Source organism: Anabrus simplex, chromosome 1 (assembly GCF_040414725.1).
Source record: "Anabrus simplex isolate iqAnaSimp1 chromosome 1, ASM4041472v1, whole genome shotgun sequence".
In the NCBI taxonomy this organism is placed as follows: domain Eukaryota; kingdom Metazoa; phylum Arthropoda; class Insecta; order Orthoptera; family Tettigoniidae; genus Anabrus; species Anabrus simplex.
This window is the reverse complement of record NC_090265.1, coordinates 61,007,495-61,030,178: the sequence shown is the minus strand read 5'-3', so window position 1 is coordinate 61,030,178 and position 22,684 is coordinate 61,007,495.

The window sequence follows — 22,684 nt, the reverse complement described above, 5'->3', positions numbered from 1 at the left end:
GATAGGGTGACAATGGCCACATGTTTCAGATACATGAATAGGTTGTGTCTTAATTCAGATTATATGTTGAGGTCTAACCGGAGGGTTAAATATGATTGACATCCTATTTCTGGTTAATGTTCTTAATGGTTGACTGGGGGCCTGAACATCATGGTCAGTGGTGAAGTACTAGATAGTGTTCTGATGTTATTTTCAGCAGCATTTATATTAGGCTCCGGCTAGACTACCAGAGATGAAAGTAGGGCACGGGAAGCGGGTGAAGTGTGGGGGAAGGTTACACAGTATCAATCCGTCCTGACTGAAAGGTGGTCGGTCGGTGGGGTGGATGAGGCTTTTGTAATAGTGGAGCGGGGATAAGGTATGTCGAGGCGTCTTCAAGGGTAATGACCAGAGTGGTGTGATGGGGTTGTTGGAGGTCAAGGTTTTTTTCTAGGAATCTTCGGAATAGTAGAGAGTCACCTGTTTCCAGTTTGTGGAAGGGGAATTTGTCATAAAGATCTTGGGTATGATAGAGTGGTGGGGGACGAAGAGCAATGCGAGCCAGGCGACATTCCATGGATAAGAGATTGTGGTGGAGGATAGGACTTGAGATACCGCTGCAAGCCTTCTGTGTACGACAGTGTAGTGTCGATGTATTAGGAGAAGTATGTATCTGCACCAAACACATATCAAAAGTTAAGTGTCCAAAAAGAAACCGTTTATACAATTCCTTCGAGTGCAAATGTTAAAACATTCAAGCTCTTAAAGCCTTCTCATTCGTGAAATTAACGCTACTGTTTTCTTTCTTTTACAGACGTTCAGCAAGTGCAATATTTATCACTTGAGATTCATCCTGAATTCACTGCAGATCATCCCTTCCTTTTCTTCATTTGGCACAAAGCGGCACAGACGGTTCTCTTCATGGGTCGCTATTCCCTTCCTCGTTTAACTGAGAAATTGATATAATGTATTAACACTTCAATTGTACTACTACAGTAGCATGGAAAGAAATAAATGATTTTCAACTTATTTCCTGTATTCAATAACCATGACCTATGACATAATAATAATTTCGTGTGGCTATTTCTAGCCGAGTGCAGCCCTTGTAAGGCAGACCCTCCTATGAGGGTGGGCGGCATCTGCCATGTGTACGTAACTGCGTATTATTGTGGTGGAGGACAGTGTTATGTGTTGTGTGTGAGTTGCAGGGATGTTGGGGACAGCACAAACACCCAGCCCCCAGGCCACTGGAATTAACCAATGAATGTTAAAATCCCCGACCCAGCCGGGAATCGAACCCGGGACCCTCTGAACCGAAGGCCAGTACGCTGACTATTCAGCCAACGAGTCGGACACCTATGACATAGTAGACAGTAAACAGCAATGATTAGAAACAAGCATACTGATGAACTTAAGCACCCGGTGAGAACGGATCATTTTGAACGTAAACTGATATGCAGTTGAGTCTCAATGATCTCCCTCATTGTTTCTTTACAATATCCCAAACAGTCAACGTAATTATAGTGCATATGACTTAGTGAAGGTTACCTTGGTATTTTCCTTATTTTTCCGCCCCTTTACTCACTCGCCATGATAGGCTTCAGGGTGCCAGTTGTGTCCTAATTGTAAATTTACCCTACTTTAATGTCGGATGCCCTTCCTGTGATGTTAGGTAGTGCGGAGTGTGTATAAGGAGGTGTGAATTGGGACAAACACAAAAGCCCAGTCTACAACTTATAGGAATCAGCAAAACACAGTGAAAATCCCGAGCCTTCCAGAGATCGAGCCCGCGACACCCAAAAGGAGAAGTCTGGACTCTGAACGTTATACCAAGAAATCACGTGTCATTAATGTTCTCAACTAGCTACTGTTGATGGTTATTATTTATACAATACCCGCAACAATCTAAGCTAGTGGAGATAAGGGAGCTCATCTCAAGAAATAGCAGTCAGGGTAATGTTACTGTTGGCTCCGTGTTCGATTCCAGGCTGGGTCAGAGGTTTTTAATTGTAAATGATTAATATCTCCGGTTTGGGGACTGAGTGTTTGTGACGTCCTTAACGTTCTTTTCCTCACATCCAACACTCTACACTTCCTCCACTTCAATTACACGCAGGGTAATGCCATATGGTGCAAGTGGGGACAAAATATAGCTATATGTCGACGCCCCGAGCAAATAGAATTTTTTTTAAAGTGTTACTGTTGATCAGTTTTCTAGTCTAGGACTGTCTTGGCCACCGCACCCACTTCTCTTCCTGGAGAGCGTTATTAACACCGTATAGTTTAGTAGCTAAATATGTAGCCACCGCATTTTCCTCTGTACGCTCAACTTAATTTTTCTCCCCAGTCTGGAAGATATTGTGTCAGTACAGTTTGTATGGGCGTAGTTTGATCAGTCCAGTGTGTTTTGACTGTTTATTAGCGCAGTTGTTCCGGTATTGGGTGGCTAAATATTTAACTACTGTTCATCCAGGTTCAGAAAGCGAAAGATGGTCAAATATTTGTGGACTAAATATCCACATGTGTAGCCACCAACCAGCTGTGCATGAAAAAATGTGAGCGATAACGGGTGGCATCGTCCACCAAGAGAATCTTTTATTTCCACCCTCATTCATGGCTTCATCTTCTCAAAATATTTTTCTTCTCATTTTTGCGGTTATCTCTACCACCTTCCTCATTAATACGGATTGATGCTCTCATGGATTTTACCTCATGAATACAGTTACGCCAATTATAACTACCATCATTACAATTTAACTCGTTACAGTGACGATTCAACAATATTTCCATGTCGAAGATACCAGGAATCTATTTACTTGTAACGAAACATACCTACTATAGTGAAGTTTGTGGACTGACAACCTAGTGTCACTGTGGTGCAATATAGTGAAACTTTAGATGGATTTTCCCTGTCTCTTTGTCTCTGTTCATCATACTCACGATCGTGTAGCTGAACGAGATAGGTCGCCAAATCCATTTCAATGACCAAATCACTGCGCTTTGGATTTACGCAATGTAAAGTTATATGGTTCACTCACGAATTTTAAATCGGATCAGGACAATTCCGATGCACGCAATATACAAATTACTCGTGAGGTTATGTAGCGTGCATAGACCTTAAAAGCTCTGTTAGCTGATTAACGACAGGATGGTGCCGTGACAGTTATTTGCTATTCCTAGGGAGGAAGAGTTTCTTGCACGCAGTGTAAGCATAATTATGATAGTTGATTGTGAGCGGCGACAATTGGGAATGTTGATGATTGAGCAAATATTTGTCAAGACCGCTACCGAAACGTTTTGAATTATGAAGCTGCCCACATCACCACGACGGAAAAAGCAAGAAAAATGCAGGTGATAACTAGTGTCCTGCGTCAACATCGCTTACAACTTAACCATTGCAGAATGGATAACTTACCATGGTTAGGTTGAATACCTGTTTTATCAAGCCCCGTTTTGATCTTTTGAATTTTTACCACGGTGAAAACTTACCGGTCATAAGCGAGCGGTTAATCAGCTAACAGAGTTTTTGAGACCTATGTACTCTACATAACCTCACGAGTAATTTGTATATTTCACGCTTCTATGTGTAGAACGACCGCCAAAGTGCATTCGTTATGGCACCGTCCTGTTCTTGATAAGTTGTTACCAGACAACTGTTGTGAGTGAGGCAGTTACGTGAGGCGTGCAGAGAGTACTACGTACAGTACGGAGTACCCGCAATGACGCTTTAGACAGCCTATCCACCGATTGTCAGTATTTGACAGAAGCCGCATTGTGAGATTGCATGAGGCTGGTTGGTCCTACCGTACATCTGCCAGGCGTGTGGGCCATTCAGATGTCACAGTGGCCCGATGTTTGACTCAATGGTACATGAGGGCATCCATTCACGTAGTGCAGGTTCGGGTCGACCAAGAAACACCACCCCGAGGGAGGACCATTGTATGGTGTGCCAAGCATTGCGGGACCCCATAACTTCGGCACCTGCCATCCTCGAGTATGTACTGGAGACTCTACAACATCCCCTGAGTTCCCGCACAGTGCCTTGACGATTCGCATCCGCCGGATTAGGGTCCTACCATCCCATACGTCGGTTGCCATTGACACCAGAACACCAACGCCTTCGTTCGGAGTGGTGCCTTGCCCGGGAGGCATGGACAGAGGACGACTGGAGTCGCATCATGTTCAGTGTTGAGTCCCGCTCTTCCACAACCTCTATTGACCACCGTGTGCAGGTCGAGGGCAGAGGGCAGACCCTGCCGATATTGTGGAAAGACACACAGGTGTAATCCCTGGCATCATGGTGTTGGGAGCCACGGGACATGCATTCAGATCACCTCTAATAATGCTTCGGCAGACTTTAACGGCACAGTGATGCGTCACAGACGTTCTGCGTCCGCACGTCCTACCCCTTATGACACAGCACCCTGGGACATTGTCACAACAAGATAATGCACGTCGTGTGTCTGTGGAGTGCCTAGAGCATGTTGAGGTTCTACCGTGGCCAGCAAGTTCTCCCGACCTCTCCATTATTCAACACGTGAGGGATGGTATTGTAAGGGGACTGCTGCAAACAACCGTGGACGAACTTGACTCAGGAGAGATTTGACATCATTCCGAACCGGCCAGGGGGAGGGGTGGTGCGTCAACATTCCGCCTGTAACTACCAACGGCCTTGTCTCTTTCATCCCATTCTGTAATCATTTCAATAAAGGCACATGTCTTTCAGCTTAGTTTCAATCACTTTCGACCACTCCTTCTGGGTACTTAACCCTCTCATGCATGGTGTCCTCATATGAGGACATCCGAATTTTTAGGCATTAATTAGTCTCTGGAGTTTCCAAAGACGGAGGTAAAGTTATTAGGATATTATTTTAGGTTGGTAAGAGTGGAAAACATCAGTTTTAAAAAGAACCAGTTGGTGGCAGTATTTAATTGGCATTATTGAAAACATGAAATTCATGGTTCGCCATTTTTTGAGAAGTCATCATAGTTCCCATTTGTTTTGAGCTGTTCCTATCTTGAAAATGCCCAAGGTATGTGTGTACTTCTTTATTTTGTATATTCTACTATCATTACCTATATAATTTAGCTTATTCTAGTTTATAGTCTTTACACAATATTGGTGTAATACGGGCGTCCACATATGAGGACATCATGCAACAAACTACCATGTGTTATTTTTGAGGTTAGCTTGTATTCTCAACTGCTTCAGCCAATATTTATTTTCCAGGATTCTCCAAATGGTTTGTAATGTTATCAGATGAGCGAGTGATGTTTGTAGGACAAGATAATAGTAGTTTACAACATTCCCACCAGATAGCAGCATTTAACTGATTGCATGAAATAATCAGTGTTCGTGTTTCTCCAGTGTCAAACAACATACTAGATTTACTTTGAGCTGTTCCACCGTCTCAAGCTCTCTCAAGTACATATTTAACTTACAGTTTTCAAGAATGTATTACAATTGTAAAAAACCAAACCCCATGGCACCACAGCCCTTGAAGGGACTTGGCCCACCAAGCGACCGCCACTCATCCCCAAGGCCTGCAGATTACGAGGTGTTGTGTGGTCAGCACAACGAATCCTCTCGGCCGGCAATCCTGGCTTTCTAGACCAGGGCCGCTATCTCACCGTCAGTTAGCTCCTCAATTCTAATCACGTAGGCTGAGTGGACCTCGAACCAGCCCTCAGGTCCAGGTAAAAGTCCCTGACCTGGCCAGGAATCGAACCCGGGGCCTCCGGGTAAGAGTCAGGCACGCTACCCCTACACCACGGGTCCGGCATTAAAATTGTAACAGCAATTATTATGAGAAATTATTGCATAACCTCAGTGTAAGTTTTGTGCTGACGTGCCTCTTATCACAGTATTTCTCAGGATAGTTACCATATGCTCAGTGGCACAGTTGTAAATGCTTGGTTACTATGGAAAATGGACTGTAAGACCCCTATCGGCCTGCTCGAGTTCAAGAGTCGAGTGGTAACAGGACTTATCTTCAGTGGCGAGGCAGAAGAAGCACCACGGAAGAGGGGACGGCCAAGCAAAAATGGCCCATCACCACCTCTCAAGAAACAGGCTACACATACTGTGCCTGCTGAAAAGAGGATGGATGGAGTAGGACACTATCCGCAGAAAACAAAGCCTAGAAATGCTAACAGGTGCCGTGACAAAACTACGCAATAAACCCAGTATATTTGTGGAAAATGTAATGTACCACTATGTCCAGAGTGCTTTCAGAGTTTCCATACCATTGCCTGAAATATGAACATGTGAAGTACATCAGTTACATAGAAATGCCCCAGTAGGACCAGTGTGATTTCGCTGTACTCACATAATTGCCTCAGGTGTAAAAAGTTCTTGTAAATACTAGTATAATAAACTAAAGTAGTAAATGTATGACTTGTTGACATTATTCCACTAAATGCATGATGTCCTCATATGAGGACATCAAATTCCCGCCAAGTTTGGTAACTTCGTTTTGTGTTTTATGTTTGTATCATCTAATAGGGTCATTTTAACCAGGAAAATCGAATTACAATATTTTTAAATTAATTTTTCTTAAATTCATGCATGAGCGGGTTAACTTTATTCGCCAGGCAGTGTAAATACTGGACTGTAATAGATGTATTAAAATTACTACAGTGATAAAGAGTTAAATTCATATAATTAATGGTTTTACAAGTTGAATATAATGTTAAGTTCATCTATTGCAAATGTTAAAACATTCCACTCATAATATTTTACAATGTTTAAATTATTAATACCTTTTTTTTTTTTTTTTTTTTTACAGACGTGGTTGGCCTACTAAAATCAGCAAGAATTTATGCTAAATTCACGGCAGATCATCCTTTCCTTTTCTTCATTTGGGACAAACTTTCTGAGACAGTTCTTTTTATGGGTCGCTACTCCGAACCTCATTAATTAAGGAGTTGCCCTAATGAACGATAACAGGTAATTTGTACTACCCATTGTAATACATATCAAAGGCAAGCTGTTCAAATTGTTTCTTTTATTTACTAAGCCTGACCTCTGAAATAACCATTGGTAAACAGCAATGAGTAGAAGTAAAATTACTGATGAACGTAAGCACCGTCCGCCTCTGTGGTGTAGTGGTTAGTGTGATTAGCAGCCACCCTCCGCCCCGGGTAGCCGGGTTCGATTCCCGGCTCTGCCTCGACATTTAAGTTGTACGAGGGCTGGAACGGATTCCATTCAGCCTCGGGAGGTCAACTGGGTAGAGGGGGAGTCGGTTCTCACCTCAGCCAATGGTTCTACGTGGTCTCCCACTTCTCCTCCAGGTAAATGCCGAGATGGTCCCTAACTTATTACCATGGCATCTTTCTTCCCTCTTCCTTGTCTATCCCTTTTAATCCTCCCCATTCCCCACAAAGACCGTGTTATGCGTAGCAGGTGTGCAACCTGGGCTAGGTACTGGTCCTCCTTCCCAGTTTTAATCCTCCCGACACTGCCCGTGACACGGTAGATGTGGGATCCCTCACTGAATCCAAAGAGTAAAAACCCTAAGGCAGGGCCTCTAAGGGTGCATGCACAGGTGCATTCGGCGGCGCAAGGTGCAAAAGACGACTTCGTAAGTTGACCGAAGTGTAAACCCCACTCTTCGTTTTGGAACATTGAAGCTGTCTGTCTCTTTCACTACGCCTGTCTCGCTCACTCCGCCTGTCTCCCCCTTCCTCACTTGCTGTGCAGTACTCCATCATTCGAACTGAGTTGAGGCGAGCTTAGCCGAGTCGCCCGTGACAAAATGCTAGTGCGAACAGAGGCCAGTCGGACAGATGCACGGTGCACAGAACCTCTGCGCCTCGGTTTGCTCGCCTGAGATGTTGCCCATTCGAGATGCCTTGCGCTAAGGATTAAGAAAGAGGGAACTTAAAGCACCCAGAAGGAATGGTGCAATTTGGATGTAATCCGATATATGTTCGTATCACCGATGTTTGTAAATGAGTGAAATCTCAATGATCTGTGGGATGTAGAACAGCCACCGGAGTGTGTTAGTAGCGGTGTCATCAGACCATAAATGTGTGCGGTATATGATCGTCATTCAGTCCAGTAAGGGAAGATCACCCAACTCAGATCGTGTCTCGTAAACTAAACAGCATTAGTTGCAGTTATAGGAGTTTGTTAGGTCAGCAGGTCGTATTATGGCATGTGAGACATTACCTCCTACCGCGCGAGTTGGCCGTGAGGTTTGGGTCGCGCGTCTGTGAGATTGGATTCTGGGGATAGTGCGTTCGTACCCCACCGTTGGCGGCACTGAATATGGTCACACGTAGTTCAGCTATTTACATACCAGGCAAATGCTGAGGCTAGCAGTTGCCTGAGCAGCTCGCCGCCTACTTGACTGCTGAGTTCTGTCAATGAATATTCAAGATAAACTTAAATAGTATAATTAAGCGGTCCGCCTGTTCAATACAATATATAATTCATTAATATCTAGGACATGTTTCGTCCCCTAAGGGACATCATCAGCTAATAATAAATTAATATTAATATATCAGAAATAAATATTAAAATTGGAAAGACACATTAAAATTTTTGACAATTTAAAATAAGATCTTCAAATTTTGTTAAAATTGTAATTCATAAGACAGATAAAACAGTTAAATTGTCCATATTTCTCTTGTTGATGTTCTTGGAAAATACCAGTTTTGCTTATAAAATCGTAAAATATCATTTGTTGTAAATAGCACACTTGATTTGTATTCCTTGGTGAAAGATTTGTTGAAAATAAGCATTCCTGAGATGGTATACTAAAATTTAAATGCTTCAGAATTTAAAGAATTTAAGTTTATCTTGAATATTCATTGATTGATTGTAGTCAATATGGGATTAGTATTACTTGAAATGAAGCTGTTAAAGCTCATCACTTGTAATGCTGAGTTCTGCATTAATGCATATTAAAGAAATCACTAATGAAAAAAGAAATATTTACAAAACAATATCATCGTTTTACTCACACAGTCTAAGACAGCAGCTATAGTCAAAGATGCATTTAAACATTTTGTTGAACAATAAAACCGCTGCTCAAACGCTTCTTCAAACCAACCAATGTAAAGAGTTTTACAGAAGGATTTCTCTTCTTACCTCAAGTTACTTGGCATGCATCACTACTCTACGTACAGCAATCTAAAGGCAAGTGCTGTAGAACGCTTTAATGGTACACTCAAAACAATGCTGTGGCGAGAATTTACAGCTCAAGCTTCTCATAGTTGGACTGAACTGCTACCTAGGCTCGTGTCTACCTACAACGATACATCTCATCGCACTATCGGCACTAAGCCACACCTTGTTATTAAGAATACACCACGCGTAAATGCTATTCATCTTGTAATCAAAAGGGCTGATGCGTGCTGCCATCGCTTTAAAAAAGTGATTTCGTTCGCATCAGCAAACACAAGACTATCTTTGCAAAAGAATACACATCTAACTGGGGCACAGAAATGTTCAAAATCAGGAGTGTTAAGCTTACTAATCCGGTTACGTATTTACTTCACGATCTTTCAGGACAGCCTATTCAAGGAGGATTCTACATCGAATAACTGCAGAAAACCAAATAACCTGATCGCTATTTAATCGAACGTGTTACTCGTCATTGTGGAAATAAACTGTATGCCAAATGGCTTGGTTTTAATAACAAAGTCAATTCATGGATTAATAAAGTGAATGTACATTAAACCTTGAATTTTTTATTCTGGAACCTCTACCTCTCCTTTCTTCTACTGCATAAGACAAGTTTAAACTTGCAAGTCAACATTATTACTACTAATTAATTTAGGACATGGTGTAGGGTAGGATTAATATTAAAAACCAAACAACACCTGTATTATGTTTCATAAATCGTATTTATTTTAGTATATATACTGCAACAGGAAGGCATAGGCCCTGGCACATATGAGTTATAATATCTTTATTCATGAGCGAACGGCTAAGTTAGGACGTACGAACAGCTGTGCGAAAGAATGTTCTCGTTCCTACTGCACTGCATGAGGAAAACAGCATGAGAGGGGCAAGGTCGAGTGACGTCAGCACTGCTTGTAGCTCACCTCCCCGCAGAAACGTCTCGAAACTATTTTTAAGCTTCTTAACGACTGGGCCAATAAATATGAGACTAACACCAAATTGTAGCTCACATTTTAAAAGTACAACCCCGCAATTTTGAAGTTAATCCGTCCAGTGGTTTCAAGAATATGACAAGTTGAAATTTGGGAAGTATTATCACCACTCCGTCATCTGACTCAGAGAGCTGCTCCCAGCCAGATATAAATAGGTCGAAGAACCGAACCGAGGGTATAGTCAGTGTATCTTAAACTCTACGATCATGACAAGACGTCAGTATGCTCCGTCGCGCTTCGCGAGAAACATAAAAGTTACACTCTAAAACTCTGAAATTGTGCGAGGACGTGGCAAGTGAAGTTTCAGCCACGTCGTGGCGTGTGAAATATTATAAAATTTTCTCTGACTAAACCATCATTGTATAAGACTTACGAGTGTCTTAAATAAGTGAATTTACGATAGAGACTGTGCATTGAAGTATAATTGGGAATTCAAGTGTTTAATTTACCAGTTGACGGTATTGTGGACTTTGTCAATCTCTCGTAATTTTGAACTTTGTCATTGGTACTGACTGCATATTAGGACATTGTGTGTGTGATAAATTGAACTTCCAATTTATGACAATTTAATTAAATCTGAGACGTATTTCTCGTATACTAGTACGATTGTGAACTGTGTGAAATACTATTCCACTAAATATTCAACAAATAACAGGACTAAATGTGACTATTGTTCACGTATTTTCTCGAACATTCGATTACTATGAGAAATTAACTGAATGTTAGGTCATACGAACTCGTGTCATGAAAATGGGGGTTGGTTCGGGAGAGGTGCATGGCGCCGTCTGCAGCGGCTTGAATGTACTAGGTGAGATTCTCCACAGATGTGACACTGCAGTGGAGGGGAGGGGAATGTTGATGTGTGATGGAACATCGGGTGTAGAATGTTGTTGACTGCAGTGACCGCCGATGGGACTTTTAGCTGTGCAGTGAGTGGTGGGGTGACTGTTATTTACGAGTCTTTGCTCACACCGGGGGGACTGTGGCGGCGGGCAACGGGTTTTAATTACTTTATGATGATGTCGCTGAGTGGAGACTTCGCTGACCAATACGCGGTCGCCGTCTTCGGGTGATGGTAGTGGGGCCTGTTTCGTTCTTGAACCGGAATGCCTTTTTAGCTGGTATATCTTCTGCGTTGAACTCTGCAACGGTACTGTCCTCAGTAATGGAGGAGTTCTACACTTCGTATAACTCAGCTGAGACGTTTATAGGGCGGAGTTCTAGGTGGATATTTAATAGGTTGGGGTGGAAGGGGTAAGAACGGGGTGCCTGATCCAGGGTGGTGAAATCCTATTAACTGGTGAGCAGATGGGCAGCAGTGTCTCCGTTGACCTAGTTGATGACTCCTTTAGCGGTTCTACGGATATCTGCGATGTACTCTCGGCACATGTTGAATCTGAGTGGAGTGGAGAATATAGCGTTGGGGGCGGGGCCACTGGAAGTCGGGAGAGGGGTGGGAGAGTAAAAAGGAATGTGTACATGTTGGAGTATGTTGGAGGAAATGGAAGTTGTTGATAAGGCACCTAGTGCAGAATCTAGCGGAAAATGCAAATTTGGAAAGAGTGGTGGTAACAGTTGGAAGCTCATTCTGCATGGTGATGTCCGAAGAGAGCGCCGGGTGACTTATCGGTGCTCTCGGAGGTGCTGGTTCCGGGTGAGCTACCTGGCGCTGTGGGGCTTGTTCCTCTTCCGGAGCAGATCGTGGGGCCAGCCTCGTGAATTGGAATTTAAGTCTCGAGTTGTGCCCTTGTGGAGCTGGTGTCGTTGAAAGGAATCTGGCTTGGAAATTAGGCACTGCATAGATGGACTTTACAGCCGAGTGGTATGCAACTGCTGATGATTGGCTGAATTCGGTGATGGCGGTGGTAGTGGTTGTGCTAGTCATGGCTGTTATGGTGGCCATTGAATAAGGCAGATAAGGAAGCATGGTGAATATTAATGTCCCTGTCGTATAGTGAAGGCTATGGTCTTCCCAGTAGCAATGTACGGAAGCGAAACCTGGACAGTAAGAAAGGCTGAGCGCCGAAGAATAGATGCATTTGAACTATGGTGTTGGAGAAAACTCCTTAGAGTTCCGTGGACTGCGAAGAGATCTAATAAGTCCATATTACAGGAAATCAACCCAGGCTGTTCACTGGAAGGTCAAATACTCAGGCAAAAACTAAAGTACTTTGGTCATATCATGAGAAAACATGATTCACTGGAAAAGACCTTAATGCTGGGGAAGACCGATGGTAACAGGAGAAGAGGGCGACAACGGATGAGGTGGATTGATGACATCAAGGAAGCCACGGCTCTCAATTTAGAAAGACTTCGGAAAATAGTATACGACAGGAAGAAATGGCGCACTTTGGTCTATGGGGTCACGGAGAGTCGAAAGCGACTAAACGACTAACAACAACAACAAGAATGGGATGGAGTTTACAGCAGATTAATCCACTGGATTTGGGGTAGTCGCTGGCACGTCTTGAGGTGATACCTCCCAAAATGTATTCCGTCCACTTATTCAGATCAACTTTTCAATGGGAAATATCGTACGTGACTGACATACGGTGTTGAAAATCGTTGGATGCCGAAGGAATGTGCTGAGATACCACTGTGGGCCTTCTATGTAGGACAGTGCAGAGACAGTTCATTAGGAAAGTATGTACCTCCACCTAAACAAATCACTCCCTTAGGCTTTTATACGAGGTAGGAAAAGTTAAGTTTTCAGAACGAAACCTTCAATTTAATTTCTTCGATTGCAAATGTTTAAAAATTCAGGCAATTAAGGCTTTTCAATCGTGAAATTAACACTACTGATTTCTTTCTTTTTCAGACTTTCAGCAATTGGGGGATATACAAGGTATAACTTACCGGTATACTGAATTCACTGCAGATCATCCATTCCTTTCCTTAATTCGGCACGAAACGTCAGAGACAGCTCTCTTCATGGGCCGCTATTCCGTTCCTCAATTAATGAAGAAATTGGACTGATGAATTAACAATTCATTTTACTATTATAGTAGCATAGGAAAAAATGCTTGTCCACATATTTCCTTTACTCAATAACCCTGACCTATGAAATGGTAGACAGAAAATAGCAACGATTAGAAGTATGTTTTCTGACGAACTTAAGTGAATGGAGCATTTTGAACGTATTCTTAAACACACAGTACTAACGATGGCTTGTAAATGAGTTTAGTCTCAACGATCTCCCTCACTATTTCTTTACAATAACCTAATCAAAGTAATTAAAGTGCGTATAACTTAGGGAAAATTACGTTGGTTTTTTCCTTATTCTTCATCGGCATTTCTCACTCAACATGACAGAGTTCCGTATGCTAGCGGTTTAGTGCATGTAAATTCAACCCTATACCATTCCTGTGATGGTTGCTAGTGTGGATTGATGTGTGTGTATGAGGAGGAGTGCAATGCACAAGCACAAATAGCCAGCATATAAGTTAGAGAATTTAACAATACGCAGTGAAAAGCCCGAGCCTACCAGGAAACGTTCCCATGACGCCTTGAGAGGAAAGTCTGGACGCTGAACGTTCAGCCAAGAAGTCACGCGTCATTACTATTGCCAACTAGCCATCGTTGACTGGATATTGTTTTTACAATCCCCGCGACAGTGTAAGCTAGTGGAGATGAAGGAGCGTATCTCAGCAGTCATGGTAATGTTATTGTTGATAAGTTTATGTCTTAGGACAATGTTGACCACCGCACACACTTCTCTTCCTGCACAGCGTTATTAAGGCATCGTATATCAACGGATTCTCTAATTTCAACTTCCCTTCATGTTTCCTCTTCTCGTAATTTTCTTCTCATTAATGCCGCTATCTAAATTACCTTCCTAATTTATTTATTTAATCGTAAGGTGATTTTAACAACAAAAAAATAAGTCCATGTCCAAGTTTGTAGCCTCTCTACAGTACTTTATGGAAGATGAAACAGGTGGCTGGAGCTTTTGGAGTAGGCATGAAGAGGGCAGCGCGGGATCACTTGGTCCATGGTCTGCTCCTCTTCAGTGCATTCACACATTGGTGAATCCATCCAACACCACTTATGGCGTAAGAGTTTTCACCAAGGAATAAAAGAGATGACTTGTAGTTTGCGAACCGGTTGCTGAGATGGAAACATGATACTTCGGTTTTAGAAGGACTTCGGATAAATCCTCAAGACTTGAAAAATGTTAATATTTTTTCCAAGTCTATTGAAAGAGAGCCTTATCCATTCTCAAAACTTCTGCTTTGAGCTACGAGTGCAAAGTCGTCTGCATAGATGACTTAGTAGCTGTGCTTGATGGTAAGTCATGGATGAAGTGGTTGCGGAGAACTGGGGCCAATACTGATCCCTGTGGCAGACTGTTACTTAATTTTCTTTTGCGACTTCTAGAATCACCTAAGAATACTACAAACTCTCTATCACAGAGCATATTTCAAAGCAGGGAATTACTTCCAGCACTTTAAGAATTAGTCCATGTAGATATTCCCAATTATCGCCGCTCACTACACCTTCCTTTCCCAACCGAAAACATTGTTCTGCTTACACTGTATGCAAGAATCTATCTCTCGCTGGGAATAGCAAAGAACTGTCGCGGCACATACTGTAGTACAACAATCCGCTGCATTGCACCAGAGCGACAGTAGGTGGGCGGTCCTCGAACTTCACTGTACTGCGTATATTTTGTTGCAAGAACCGTTGCACACGTGCGCAGGATTTCACGTACTGATTGCACTGCACGTGTCCCCCCGGGTGGTGCTAAGCGAGCAACAGCGACAAAAGGTGATGCAATTGAACGACATAATGTCTCAAACCTTCCTCATTTATACGGGCTGATGATCACATAGCTTATCCTCATGAATACAGTTGCGCCACTTACAACGACCATCATTACCATTTAACAGTGACGTTCAACAAAATTTTCATGTCGAAGATGCCCGGCGTCTATGTTCGCTGAACAAAACAATATACATATTGTAGTGAAGTTCGTGGACCACCTACTGTCGCTGTGGTGCAATACAGAGAATTGTTGTACTACATAATGGTGCCGTGACAGATATTTGTTATTCCCAGCGAGAGATAGTTTCTTGCATCCAGTGTAAGCAGAACAATGGTTCCAGCTGTGAAGCGCAGATCTTAGTGAGCGACGAAGTTTTTAAGACGTATGTACTGTACATAACCTCACGAGTAATTTGTATACTGCAAGCATAGAAAGTTTGATCCGATTTAAAAGATGTGAGTGAGCCATATAAACTCACATCGCGTGCATCCAAAGTGTAGTGATCTGTTCGCTGAAATGGATTTGGCACCACACCTCGTAGATCTACACTATTTTGAGTATGATGAACGGAGACAAAGAGAAGAGGAAAATCCATTTGATTGGACGGACTCCTCGCTTCAAGACGGTCTTCGCTTGTGACGTCTTTGTTACAATTAATAAGTGACTGACTCCAGTTCCGTACCCGTGGAATTAATCTTCTTGCACCAAAAAACCGCGTAAGTAAATGAGTATTTCAAATTCAAATGCACTTAAGTATTGCGCTCTCGTCCGCACTTCTTTTTCATATTAGTTGATACTGATAAACTAACGATTCAAATAATCTTATAATAAGGGGCTGAAATTGGTATTTTAAAATGTCTATAATAAAGAAGGGAAAAATTATTACAATTGCTTTTACAGGTGGAAAATAATATAAATAAATACTATCCGTCCTAGTGATGACAAAACAGTTGACTGTTCCATACGGAACGTTTCCAACTTGATACATTTAGGACGACTGACTGTCGAAATTCTCACTGACTTCTGAATACTACCCTGAATTACTACCGAGGGGAATAATAGATAGAAAAACGAGCGCCAAGAAACCATGATTTCGAAACCAAGGATTAGCATTGGTACAATAGGCTAATGATAATAACAAGGTAACAGTTTTACCATGGTTTCATAACGCTTTATATTTACAAAGAATGATATATCCAGGCATAGATGATGCTTGATCTGTCGTAGCTAGTCCAACAATTGTAACGGTTCAAATCCCGTTACAAGATGATATCAGTATTTTTATTATTTTATCTGTATTATTATTATTATTATTATTATTATTATTATTTATTATTATGTCCGTATTATTATGTTATCTGTGATATTGTTACTATTATTGTAATTATCCGTTTTATTCAATTCGATTTTGCAATTGCCTGTTGCTTGCAAGATTGTACTTAGATGTATGCATATATACGTATGTGTAGATTATCATTAAACACCTGTACAGTGAGAATTGTTGTATATATCAGAGATTGGGTGTGACTTTGGTGCATTGTGCAATATTGTTGGCGATTCTGCCAAGTCATCGCCACTTCATGGCTACGGCATTGTATTTATTTAGCAATGCGCTCACGGACTCAGAGAGCCGGCGGCTATTTCACCACTGGATGTAATATCTGTCGCGTAGGTGGGAGTATGTCATGGTTATTTCTGGAGATTACGTAGCTGTGTCAACCAACATCTATATAAGGTGGATGCATATTGTAGCGTCAGTCATTAGTTATACGGATGCAGTACAGTGAAGAAGTCTACTAGATCAAGAGGCCTTAGTTGGTCAGTGAACGAGTGTGAACGAGAGATGATGAGCCATTAATTATTGGTCATTGAGAGAGTGAGACCAAAAGGTTGGTGGCTCACTCAGTTGAAGACACGGACGCAAGGGCTTACCATGAAGTCAGAGAGGGCAACCCTGGACCTGCCAAGAGGTCATACCATATTGACTTACAAAGAAGTCCGATGATATGGAGAAGAAGCAGTCACAAGGATGTATCACCAAGTTAGGCGTGACACATCTACAGTAAACACCAGATCAAAGGAATACGTCGTGATTACACTAAAAGTGTTGAAGGTACAGTCAAGTGAATCAGTGAGGGAAATATTTCGTATAAATTGTTAAATGTCCGGTCAAGAAGAATTCAAATTCATGCCTAGTTTCTTTCAGTTGCAATGTCATAATTTCATATTCTCATCTGTTTTATCGCAACAAGACTCACTATTTTTTGATATATTATCTAAAGAATATATATTGTTCTATCAAACGAATTCATAGTTTCATTTCATTGACAGTAAAATATCTTAACCTCAAAATTAATGGGGAAACCAAACGCCAATCTCCTTTTCCCAGAACTTATATGGTATGTTGTCAAAAGTAAGCTTATTACCCCACACCCTGTTAGTATGTTCTCAATGTGTCGACGCAACGTGGGACTCGAATAAATTCAGAATCTGTTCTGAATGACAGCATATCATAGGTTCATTCTGGGAAGAGTATGCACATTTAAGCCAACGGAAATTATTACCGGTACATTTCAGGACTATAATTCTGTGATATATATTTGTATTTTGGGGATATGTCAAGGGATTTGAAGAGGGAAATTAATTTGAGATCGCGTACTATCACTAGTGAACCAAAGATGGACAAGGAAGACAATAACAAGTCATGTGACGACGAGGTCATTGCTTCCGCGGACATCCAAGGTGAAATTCAGAGTAGGGAACAGGTGAATACGATGGAAGTTTCTGAGTTAATTCAGGAAAGTGCAGAAATTGAGAAGCACGCTGAAACTCAAAAGGAAATCGCGGGAGGAATGAACCAAGAAATTCTAAGTTTGCTGCTGGCCAGATTTGCAGCGATGGAGGAAAAGATTGATACTAGTAGTGAAAATAGTCAGAAAAGAATGGAGGAAAAGATTGATATTAGTAGCGAAAATAGTAATAAACGAATGCAACAAATAATTAGTAGTAACGAAAATAGTAAGAAAGAGATGAAAGAATTATTTAGTAGTAGTAGTGAAAATAATAAGAAAGAGATGAAAGAATTAATTAGTACTAATAATGAAAATTGTAATAAACAGATTAACTCTCTAAGTAGTAAAATGGAAGAATTAATTGGTAGTAATAAAGAGAATTTTAATGGGATTAATGATAAAATAGATGGGTTAAGAGAATCACTAATTTCTAAAATAGATACTAAGATAGTAGAGGTAACTAATCAAATATCTACGTTAGAAAATAAGTTAAATAAAGAGTGTGTTGACCTTAGGAAAGAAATGGAGTCGAGTCGGAGCGAGCTTCATACTCAAATTGAGCATGTGAAAGGAACTTGTACAGAGAATATCAAGGAGTTAAGTAATAAGATTTATAGTAATCGGGAAGAAATTCATGAGGTAGCCGAGAAGAGATTGGATAAGATTTGCAATGCAGTTGGGGAAGAGATGGGGGAACAGATTAGTAGAAATGAACAAATTGAAAGCAAACTTGTGGAGGTCCCTGAACTACGGAACGAACAGGAAACGCTATCACAGCAGGTGAGAAAGAGAGAGGAAGAATTGCAGGAAGACGTAAGAATAGAGGAAGAGAAGGCTGACTGAGCAGCGGAAGAAGAAGAAGAAGTTGTGAACTGCCAGGGAGTAATGTGGCAGAAAGGTACAGGTGAGACGGCGAGAGAAGTGGTAATAGCGAGTGGTTTGTTCAGTAGGGATTGTGATTTAACCAACTTTTCTGGAAAACAGTTTAATCCTATAGAGTTTGTGAAAATAGTTGAGAAAAGGTTTGCAAGTAAGTTGAGGAATAATATTATTGAATGGGAATACGTACTGGAAATCTTGTCGAATGTTTTTGTCGGTAAAAGTAAAATATGGTTTCGAGTGTACTGGGATAATATGTCTAATTTGGGAGAATTTAGAGAAAATTTCATTGACAGGCTTTGGAAGGAATGTGTGGAAGGGCGCACGCGCGAGAGAGAGCGCATGATAGCTGGGGAAAGTAGTATAGTAGAGAGAGAGGGGAAAATGTTAGCCGTGTATCAGAGGAGAGGGGGTGATCATGATGAGCAGAGGATTAATCGTGGTGTCAATGGTGAGAGGGGTCAGAGGAGTAACCAGAGAGAATTGGAAGATTTGAGGAGTATGTATTTGCGTTATGAGAAAGTCAGAAGAGTAATCAGAGAGAATCGGAAGATGGGAGGCGTACGGATATGAGTTATCAGAGAGATTATGATAGTCTCAATATGAATGTTATCGAGGTGTCGTTATCGAGTCAGAGTATTTCAGATTCACAGGGAATCGGGTAAATTAAGTGAACAGTCCAAAGGTAGAAGATGAACTGGCATTTAGTATAAGTAGTTATGTAGTGAAAGTAGATTTAAGAGTACAGTGTGATTGTGACCTAAGTAATGTTAAGTGAGGCATTTAAGTAATGTCGTAGTCGTAGATAATGAAGTAATTAATGGTAGTAGTAAGTTAGACGTAAGAAGTGATCTGTTAAAGTGATGTAAGTACTTATAATACTGAGAATATGATGTAAGTAGTGAGGTAGTAACTCCGATGATGGAAATTGTGAGATGAAGAAGGTACTATTAGATATTATAACAGCCGTTGGGTAAGTCAAAGTAAGTAAATAAGATGATAGCGGTAGTAATCACGATAGAAGATGATGGTAAGTTTCAACTATGCCTTGTTGTACCAGAACTTGTGTGTTCAGTTGTTTTAGGAGCTGACTTGGTTGCAAATCATGGAAGTAGAGTAGTCTTTAATTTAGGTAGTGTGTGTTTGTTCTGGGATATAACTAGCAAAGAAGTACGTGTTAATTATGATGGTCTGAGGTAAGTGTTTGGTAACGTGTGTTCTTTGAAATATATGGGCGATAAGTGAAGTTGTTCCTAGTGAGAGGAAATGTTTTGTTGGGTGTGTTACGTGCCTGTACGACCAGTATACGAGGGATAGTCGGTATGAGGCAGTGACGTGAGGTAATTTGAGTGAATTACAGGAGGAGTAATTGTGTTCGATGTTAGGTAAGCATCGAGAGGTATTTAGTGGTAAGTGAGGAACAACACGTATATGAACATAAATTTGTAGTACATGACCATTCATCATTTGTGGGACCTAAGTACCCCATTCCACTTAAATATGCTAGTGCTGTCGAAGAACAAATAAACATTATGCTGGATTACGGAATAATTGAACCATCTTGTAGTCATAGCATTGATTCTTTAATTATTGTTGCCAAGAAGGATGTGATTTATTGATATATAAGTTAATAAAGGCAAAATTGATTCAGTTTGAGTGACAGAGTGCTACTCAGAGTTCCATTTCATCATCTGCAGAGGCGGGAAATATGTTGAAGTTATATTTTTGTATCAGGGGTATTTCACTATTGTGAACCGTATTGGGAAGTGTGCATATTCTTATATTCTTATAAATTCAGGAAGGGGATATTGTCGGTATTTATAGTATTATATATGTAAAGAAGTATTTCACGTGAGATTTGTTGAAATAAGAGTAAGATGATTAAATTTTGTGAGAAACTGGCAAAATAAAATTAACATCTGCGATATGCGTGTGAACCAAGTGTCGTATTGGTGTATTGGAAGAATAAGTGCTACATTGTCATGTACTGTGTGACAAAAAAACGGAGAACAGGACATTGGACAGTTATCTGCGATAACAATATGCGAGAACAGTTCTCATATAAGTGATATTTCACAAAAAGTTTTGATATGTTAAAAAAAGAAGAATGTAGTGTAATCATTTAAAATTATTTGTATGTGTTTAATCAAGTGCTATATACTCTTGTGATTTGTATGAGAGAAAAAGAGAATGGGATGTGGCGTTATTAAAATAGAAACTCTTATTGAATCATATACTTTCGACAATCTGCGGTTATTGGACATTTATTTAAATTGTGTCTATTTTTGACACTTGTAATTCTTATTCTCTGCTAGTGACCGTGTGGTTCCCAGCCTGGTAACTGTGTTGAACTATTATATTACCACGTTCATATGAGGCTGGAGTTCGACTGTATTTGAAGTATAAATTAAGAAAGACTTCGTATTTCGTGAACTTGGATTATATCTGCCCTAGCACCTTGGACGTTTGGCTACTAAGTACCTGCTCTGCCTATACGAGGAGAGATGAACTTTCCGTTGTATGGTTACTCTATGTGTGTAGTTTCTAAACGTGTAATTGCACTGTAGGCCAGCTACAGGGACTGCTACGCTATCTATCAGATTGAATGTAGCACTGAAGAGTGTGATGTGACCGTTGCTCGCCAGGGCGCGTATCTAGTCTTCCATGTGTCGCGCCTAGCGGCGAACTTGGTAGCGTTTTTTTTTTTTTGCGCAGGAAGTCTTGGAGGCTGGTTGTGGCAATGATGGCTGCGGAGACTGTTACCAGAACGATGTGTACTCCAACTGGTGTTGGATGATAAACAACAAACCACATCGAGTGATGGGAGTTTAAGTATTTTGTTTTGGTGTATAATATGTGTGTTAATTTGTAAATATGTAATTATATAGGTAGTTTATTTATACTTGTAGAGTGATAATGTTAGGTCGAACTACGAGGTGAGTTATCTTGGCATAAGGCTTGCTTGTAAGTATTTTAACGTATCATTGCTATTAATATTATTTTACTGCGTGTGTGTAATATTTGAATTGGTGTGGAATATGAACATTGTGGACATCTAAGTTTTAGTGATGCCGTGTTTTGCTCCTAGTGTACGTGCTGTACATAACGGTGGGCCATCCTTGTGCTAAGATAACATTTTGAAAATTTTTATCGTGTCCTTGTTTTACATTTGTCATTCTCTTCGCTCGGGCTTTACCTTTCGGTGTTTTTGCTTGTGATTTTCCTTGTAATGCCCATATGCGTGTGCCGCTTTTCTTTAAACTGTGGCATTATATCGTTTTCTTACGTGTTGTATTGTTGGCGTATATTTGTGTTTCTGCTTGTCTCCTTGTGCGAATTGTGTTGCTTGTCGCATGTTTTGGCTATCCTGTGCCCGTATTTTGACCTAACACTGCACCTACATTTCTCTCTAGAATTTTCTTTAATCTTTTTTTTATATTATTATTATTATTATTATTAGTCACCTTTGGTAAGTTGAATTATGCTTAATTTTCTTGGTGAATACTTGAGTTGAGTCTGGTTTAGTTATATTCTTTCCCTTTGAGGGCTTTAAATTAAATATCACTCCATTGTTGGTGTAATATCGTATAAATGTTATCAGTTTCAACAATACAAGTAACGTTTAGTAGGTCGAGGGCTGGACACCCCTGGAGAATAGGATGGTTCCTTATCTTATCTTTTCGTGTGGGTATTGTTGTTATTATCTCCTCGTGCCTGACAGTTATGTAACATTATTAGTGTGAAGGGTGTGTGCATTGTGTCTGCCGCGATGACTGTATCGTGTGTTATACTCCATATTTTATTCGTTGTATTGATTTTTTTTCTTCTGAATCTGTTGGTTCTATATTGTGTTCTGGGTTATGCTAAGTGATCTGTTCGTGCTTTTGCTGATGTTACTGTGGCTCATGTTTACGTTTGTTTACCAAGGTTGGGTGATTGAAAATTAATTGTAACTTGGGATATATTTCTTTTAAACGGTGCCGTGTGAGCTTGTGATTATAACATGTTCGTAATCGTGGCTTGATTTGACTGTCACGTTCCGTGGTGCTGCCTTCGTATCCGGGTTTGGTGTGGGCCATTTACTTCTACCGGGTGCTGTCACAGTCCTCGATTTGCTAACCCCTTTCTCCCCTTTCGGGCT